This window comes from Petaurus breviceps, unplaced genomic scaffold (assembly GCF_028583685.1).
Source record: "Petaurus breviceps papuanus isolate PSGF00001 unplaced genomic scaffold, PetGlider_PUasm1.0 188, whole genome shotgun sequence".
NCBI classification, from domain to species: Eukaryota; Metazoa; Chordata; class Mammalia; order Diprotodontia; family Petauridae; genus Petaurus; species Petaurus breviceps.
Genome location: NW_027185804.1, coordinates 19,340,763 through 19,349,059, shown reverse-complemented (window position 1 = coordinate 19,349,059; position 8,297 = coordinate 19,340,763). Strand labels below are relative to the sequence as shown.

At 37.6% G+C, this 8,297-nt stretch overlaps 1 long non-coding RNA gene across 1 annotated transcript in view; it reads left to right on the top strand.

The window, feature by feature from the left end:
- Positions 1–767: 767 nt before the first annotated feature.
- Positions 768–8,297, top strand: part of LOC138163795 (uncharacterized) — a 20,378-nt gene continuing 12,848 nt past the window's right edge. The window contains exon 1 of the long non-coding RNA XR_011168925.1: positions 768–1,004. This is a non-coding gene — a long non-coding RNA (uncharacterized lncRNA). The remainder of the gene's footprint in view (positions 1,005–8,297) is intronic.

Genomic DNA, 8,297 nt, shown 5'->3' with positions numbered 1-8,297 from the left:
TTTCATAGCATGAACCCTGATCATTAAAGGTAGATTAAAGATTAAAGAATCATAGGAATATAACACTTCATGCTAGAATGTATATTATTTTTTTAGGACTGAGGCCCATAGCAATTATAGAAAAATAATAGCTTCTTACAGACAGATATCCATATGTTTTTAGACAAACATATACCCTCAAGATTTTATTCAAGAGTCTTATTGTTAACAATTTTAAAGTTTGTCCTAAATTGGCAAAAGCCATTTTTTAAAAAGAAAGTTTGGTCATTGTTTTCAACTTTGGGACTTGAAGACAAAACAAACATTTATTAAATTTCTTCTATATAGAGGGTACAGCCCTAGGTATGAGAGGAATTACAGACCAAGACAAGACCCAGTCTCTGTCTTCATGGAGCATACAGTTTAGTATATACAACTTAAAGTTATTCTTTTTTTTATTGCTGAAAAAATATTGTGATTTTAATAGTCTGTGCTGACCAGTGAAAGGTTTAGACTCTCCATGTGTTGTCTCTTATTCTTGACATGGGACTGACCCATCTCTTTTCTCAATCGTATCTGTTCTTCATCAGTCCTTTTATACCACTTTAGAAATAAAAGTTGCTATTGTTAGTCATAAATAGAATAACACTATAAATGATGAATAGCACAAGAGACATGGCCTATCAGATGTCAACAAGGAAATGAATAGCTTGAAAAAAATGTTCATGGGTCATAAATTAGAGCAGCTAGAATGAATCTTTAGATGCAATCTCATAAAATTCGTTCATCTTATAGATGAGGTTCAGAGATGCAGGGAAATGAAGGGACTTGCCAAAGGTCACAGAGCTATTAGGTGTCTGAAGTACACTTTGGACTAAAGTGTTCTTGAGTATCACCAACCAGATGGACAATCTGAGTACTCCACTGTTTTCAATACAGAATCAAGAGATTTAGAGGAACATCCCCAGCACACTGAGTTGACTCTCTTGGCAGCTTTGTGAGAGGATATGGACGAAAGTTAAATGGTATGTGTGGGCATTTTCCCCCAAATATATCCCTTCTCCTTTTCCTACCAAGTGAGTCATTCCTTATAACAAAGATTAAAAAAAAGAAAGGGGAGTGGGGAAGCAATTCAGAAAGAACAATCAACTTATCGACAGGGCCTGACTGTATGATATTTCCACAACCATAGATTTCCCCTTTTGCAATGAAGTTAGGGATGGATATTTCCTTCACCTTTCTCCATGGCCAAATTGGGCTATTATGATACAAAGTGTATATTTTTGTTTTAGTGTTCTTTCTGTTAACCATGTTGTAGCCAATGTATATTTCATTTTCCTGATTCTGTTTACATCAGCCTACAAAACCATTCATACAATCCTTCCCATGCTTCTCTGAATTCTTCCTATAGGCTGTTTTATACAGAATAACAATATTGCCTTAAATTCATCTGTGATTTGCTTGGGCATTCTGCCACTGATGGACAATTACTTTGTTTATAATTACTTATGACCACAGAAAGTGATGCTATGAATGTATTCATTTACAGGAAATTTTCATTTCTTTCTTCCATGGGGGACGTGACATTTCTAATCTTAGAAGCTAAGCATATACATATACATACATACATACATGTGTAAAACATACACACATGTGTGCATGCATGTGTGTGTGATTGAAACATGGATGGAGGATCAAGATAGTCTCAACCTTATAAATTATGTGAAGCATTGATGGGGGAGGAAAGGAAATACTGCTCTTCCCTAGGTGTTATGGTCTCTGTACAATCATATATGCTTTGAATAGACAGCCTTGGTTGTCTTCTTGGAAAGAGTGTTAGAATGTATCTGAGGAAGACTGGATTTTAAAAAAATGATATTTCCTTTTCCTGTTAGATGGAATAAAGGCATAAATTCAGTGACATCTTGGAAAGAATGGTTTACTCATATGGATGGCAGATGGGGCTGTCATGTCTCTTAAAATATCATCAGCATTGCCAGGAAGAGATCTAAGTTTGGGACATAAGCTCAGTCCCTTGAGTCTGGCAAGCTCTATCTTTCAGCCTCCTTAAATGAGTCCTTCCAGCTATAATGGGCCTGCAGTTGCTAGAATTTTGGACGGTTCCCCATGTGGCACCTGGCTCTGGGTAGAATTGTTTGTACTAATGCATTTAAATTTAGATTGAAGCTTCATATATTCCTTACTACTCTGGACATCCTTGCTTCTCCAAGTCTGAATCGAAAATGTGTGTATCTTACAATGCAGTGCTATGGCTTTAGATGGTATATGTTCAATATACATAATGTTGTTGTGGTACATTAGTACCACTGAACGTGAGCATGAGGGAGCTCTTTCTCCTTTGGCAGGACACAAATCTTCAAGATTTTGAGTTGACTTCAGTTCAGTTCAACAAGCATTTATCATAGGGCAGCTAGGTGACACAATGGATTAAATCTTAGACTTAGAGTCGGAAATACCTGAGTTCAAACCCTTCCTCTGTTGCATATTAGCTATGTGCTCTTGGGCAAATTAATTAACCTCAGTTGCCTCATCTGTAAATAGGGAGAATAACAGTACCTATACATAGTGGTGAGGAGCAAATAGAATGCTATTCCTAATAGTCCCTTTTCTCTACCAATTATCTCTGATTTAGCCTATCCCTTGTGTAGTTGTTTTCATGTTGTCTCCCTCATTAGACTGCAGGGATTCCTTTTCTGTACTCCTAATGCTTAGCATAATGAACTATTGGAAGACTATTAATTATTATTAAGCACCTACTACTTTCCAAGTACCCTCATAGGTGCTAGGGATGTATTGACAAAAATAAATCTGTCCCTATCCTTAGATAACTTAAATTCTACTCTGTGGAACAACTAAATAAATACAAAATAAACAAAAATAATTTTTTGAGGGGGAAAGGTAATAAAACTCTAGTAATTGGGAAAGGCCTCTTGTAAGGGCCAGTACTTGAATTAAGCCTTGAAGCAACTGAAAACATCAAGAGATCCATTTTTCAATGGTGAACAAAATGGTAAGAAAAGGAAGAATTCATTTTTTTGTTAGGAAGCCAATTTGTGTTACTGTGTTTCATTAATAATATACTTAACGCACAAGGACTTGTCTTTCTTTTCATATGTTTCAAATGCTTGTTGTTGTTGAATCATTTTTCAGTCACATCCGACTTTTCATGACCCCACTTAGGATTTTTTGGCAAAGATACTGGATTTGGTTGCCATTTCCTTCCCTAGCTCATTTTGTGAATGAGGAAACTGGCAAACAGGGTTATGTGACTTGCCCAGGATCACACTCCTAATAAGTGTCTGAGGATAGATTTCAACTCATGAATAGGAGTCTTTCTGACTCCATGCCTCACATTCTATCCACTGAGCCATCTAGCTGCCCTTCAAAAGTATATTATACATCTGCTAGGAATATACTTTTCCTTTTAAATTTTGGGGCAAGTTAACCAGTCAATAGGAATTTATTAAGCACCTGCTACATCTCAGGGTCTCTTTTAGGCACTGAAAAATCAAAGACAAAAATGCAATAATTCCTCCTATCAAGCAGCTAATATTCTGTTGGTCAGTGCATATATACATATTTGCTAAATTGTAGATAATCAACAAAGAAAAGTGCTAGCCTTAAGGGAGAGAGGAAAAGACTTCCTGTTGAAGGGGAGTATTTAGCTGGAATTTGAGGGGAGCCAGAAAAGCCAAGAGGTAGAGGAGAGGAGAGAGAGCATTCCGGGTATGGGAGCCATTCAGTGTAACTGTATGGAATTCAGGAAATGGAGTATTACGTGTGTATAACAGCAAGGGTGCTTGTGTCATTGGACTGCAAAATACATGAGAGTGCAAAATGTAAGAAGACTGGAAATATAGGAAAAGACTAGGTTGTGAAGGACTTTGAATAAGAAACAGGGGATTTTATTTTTGGTCCTGAATGTAATAGAGAGAGAGAGAGAGAGAGAGAGAGAGAGAGAGAGAGAGAGAGAGAGATGGTGGTGATATGGTCAAATTGTTGCTTTATGAAGATCATTTTGATTGACTGGGATGTGAAGAATGGCCTGGAATGGGTTGAGGCTTGCAGAAGGGAGACCAACTAGCAGGCCTTTGTAATAGTTCAGACAGGAGGTAATTTAGACCCTGCACCTGAATATTGGAATTGTCAGAGAGAAGGACGTGTATATAAGGGATATAGCTAAGTAGAAACAATAGGGTTTGGAAACTGGGTATGGGAGGTGGGAAGTGAGAGACAATGAGAAGTTGAGGATGACACCCAGACTAAAGTGTGAGCCTGGGTGACTGTGAAGAAATTAATGCCCACAACAGTAATAGAAAAATTTGGAAGAGGAGAACGGTTGGAAGACAGATAATGAGTTTGGTTTTAGATATGATGAGTTTAGTATATCTAAGAGACATGCAGTTCAAGCTATCTAAAAGAAAGTTTTGTTGTTGTTCAGTCATTTCAGTTGTGTCTGACTGTGTTGAAAATCCCCATTTGGGGTTTTCTTGGCAAAGATTCTGGAGTAGTTTTCTATTTCCTTCTCCACTAAAAGAAAACAGTTAGGAGATGTAAAGCTAAAGATTAGGGCTGGACAAGTAGGTCTGAGAGTCATCTGCATAGAAATAATAATTAAAACCAGGGAAGCTGTTGAGTTCACCAAATGAAATTTAGAGGGAAAGGAGAAGAGGGCACAGGACAAAGCCCTGGGGTATACCCACAGTGAGGAGAATAGATATCAGCATAGGAACAAAAGAAGGAAAGATCAGATAGATAGGAAGAGAACCAGGAAATGGTACTAAAACCTAGAAAAAGAGAAAATTAAAGAGAATAGAATGATCAACAATGTGAAAGACTGCTGAGAGGTAAAGAAGGAAGAGCAATGAGGAAAGATCATTAGGTTTGACATTCCTTAGAAGGAAGAATCTAAAATAACGCTGAGGACTAAGCTTCACCAATTGATCATATTTGCAGTGTATTTGACATACTGGAGATAGATGAAAAAAGTTCAGTATAAAAGTATATCTGCTTGTGATTAGTTGTATTTAAAGTACACTTGTACAGGTAGGAGAAAGTATAGTGAACTTATTTTTAAAATAATCTTGCATCATTTCATACAATGGACTCACCCAGTCCTTCTAATGATCATGAGATCGTCTTCAGAGAGCAGTTTAATTACAATTGTGAGATTGGAATCCTGACTGCAAAGAGTTATGAAATTAAGTGGAGGCCAGAATTGTTGATGGTCTTTGCAGGGAGTTTGGTTGCCAAAGGGTAAAGAGATAGCAAGGATGGAGGATTTGACTGAGGGACTTTTTAACGATGGGGGAGGCATAAGTATGTTTGTAGGCAGTAGGGAAGCAGTAAATAGGCCTGGAGAGTTTGAAGAAAAGTGAGTGAGTGAGCATGATAAAGAGGGCAGTGTTCTGGGGGAGATGGGATAGAATGGCATTACTTGTGCAAATGGAGGAATTTGGCTTGACAAAGAAAAGGGGTTGAAGAAGGAGATCGCTGCTTATGAAAGATGTGACATGAGGAGGAGGCTAGAAAATGGAACTCATGGCAAATTCATTCATTCATTCATTCATTCATTTATTTGTTTGTTTGTTTATTTATTTATTAAAAGCAATCAGGGTTAAGTAACTTTCTCAAGGTTACATGGCCAGTTATTTCTGGGTGTGGTGCTACGTATCTGAGCCCACATTTGGTTCCCAGGTCATCCCAACACTGGAGCCAGTGCTTTTACTCACTGAACCACCTGGCTGCCCCTAAGCAATTGGGGTTAAGTAACTTGCTCAAGGTTACATGGCCAGGTGTTTCTGGGTGGGTGCTAAGGGTCTGAGCCTGGGATTCGATTCCCCAGGTGATCCTGACGCTGGAGCCGGTGCTCTTACTCACTGTGCTACCTGGCTGCCCTGACAAATTTATTTTCTAAGTGAAATATGAGACAAGGTTTTCAGCTGAGAGGGTGTGGAAATAGGGAGCTATGGGAGGTTGAGTAGGTCTGGAAGAGCTTCAGAGGCAAGGGGGATAGTGAGTTGAATAGGGAAGTGTGAAAGTATTGCCTTACAACTGGGCAGTGAGGGTCCAGTTGAACTTAATATAATATAATAAAATAATAAAAATATAACATGAAATTTAAGGGATACATAAATGTGTATATAAGACTTCACTTCTCTTCCCCTCACCCCTAAAATGCAGGTTATGATTGTACAACTTCAGAAGGCCCTTCCAGTCCTCTGAACTCTTCTGACGCTTTGTTAGTGGTGTCAAGCTCAAATAGAAATGGGGCCATTAAACTATACATAAGTATCACTGCAGGTCACATATTGACTCAGAAAACTATATATCAACATTACCTATGTTTTATTGCATTTTTGTTTAATTGTTGAATATTTCCCAATTACATTTTAATCTGGTTCAAGCAGATTAAGTAACCCTCTGGGATATTGTGGGTGGCAAGATGGGCCGCAGCCAGGCTGTTTGACACTTTTCTTTTTTTTTTTTTGGTGGGCAATTGGGGTTAAGTGACTTGCCCAAGGTCACATGGATAGTTTTTGTGTTAAGTGTGTGAGGCCAAATTTGAACTCAGGTCCTCCTGACTTCAGGGCCGGCGCTCTATTTACTGTGCCACCTAGCCACCCATATGTTTGACACTTTTGTTGTAAAACATTCTCACTCTCTGGAATTCCCACCTAAATTTTGGAATCTCAGTCCCTTCCTGTAATGTTAGTAGACAGTAGTTTCTTGAGCAAATTTACCTTTTTGAGAAAACCCAGGGTGAAAATATGCCTTTCCGGAGCTATAGAATATACTGCGAGCATCTAATATTAGCTATTTCTTAAATGTAGCACCATAGATCTTAAACCTGAGAGAGAATTTAGAAAATATCATTAAAAATTGAAGACAAGACAGGAATGTCTATAGTAGGTCTGATTGTCACCCCAATGAATGACTGCTTTCTGGGGTGGAAATAATGGAAACCTTTGGGAGAATCAATCAATCAATCTTGGATTTCATCACAGGAAAGAAATGCCAACCATAATTTGACACATATTTTAGATTTTAGGAAAGCAGATTTAAAAGTATTCAGAGATAGGTAGGTAGGCTACAATATCCTGAAATTCTATAAAGTCAAGTAAAGCAAAATCGACAAACACTTATTGTGTCTACACTGTGCTAAGCACTGGGGATGCAAAGAAAGGCAAACACACACACACACACACACACAAAAATTCCCCTCCCACACCCACAAAACAAAAAAGCACATTTGCTCTTGGAGAACTCAAAGTCTGATGGGAGAGGAAACATAAAAACAAATATGTACAAACAAGATATATACAGGATAACTCAATGATTTGTATTAGCATTAAGGGGAATCAGTTAATTGTAAAGCTCTCAGCAATGATATTCAGGGGAATCAAGGAAAAGTAGTTCTGATGATGAAGAAAAGGGAGACATGTTGAAAGAGGCTAATGTGAATATATAGGTAAGTGGTCAATCAATTTAAATTTTCAAAAGATATGTATAGCAGATGGAACGAAGTGTAAGTTGAAAACAAAAACTTGGCATATTCTTGTGCTAATAGAATCAGGAGTTCTAAAACTCATAATGCACTGGTTATGTTGGGAAGGAAAAGTAAAAACAATATTTAAAAAATCTATTTGAGGGGAAAAGGAGATTTGTAGAATGAATAAGACAGATGATCCAATTGGATAGATGAAGATAAAAGATGGTAGTAAGAAAGCAGATATAGTCAAGTGCTGTTTTGCTTTTGTTTTTCATAAAAAAAAGAGTAATATTTGGATTGGTGAAGACAGGGAAAAAACTGGCTAATGTGGACTTGCTACCCAAGAACAGTAGGAGAGTATCTATCTGCCCTTGATGAATTGAAGTTACCTGACCCAGATGAACTTCATCCTCAAGAATTGAAAGAGATGGTAGATGTAATTGTTGAATCACTGTCAGAGAGCTTTGAAGATAGAAAAGTTAGTACAAGATGATTGGAGAGCAAATATACTGATTTTCAGCAAAAGGGAAAATAATGAATTTGCGGAAGCACCCACTTTTGAAAAGGGACAGGATCAAAGTAGAGAATAGAACAAGTGGGAGGTGGGATAGGAGGGAGGGAAATATAGTCAGTCTTTTACAATACATCTACTGTGTTATTGTTTTGCATTAGCCGCACATGTACAACCTATACTGAACTGCTTGTCTCAGGGTGGCAGGGGGGGAAGGGAATGAATCTGGAATTGAAAGCTTTAAAATCAAATATTCAAATATATATATATATATATATATATATATATATATAT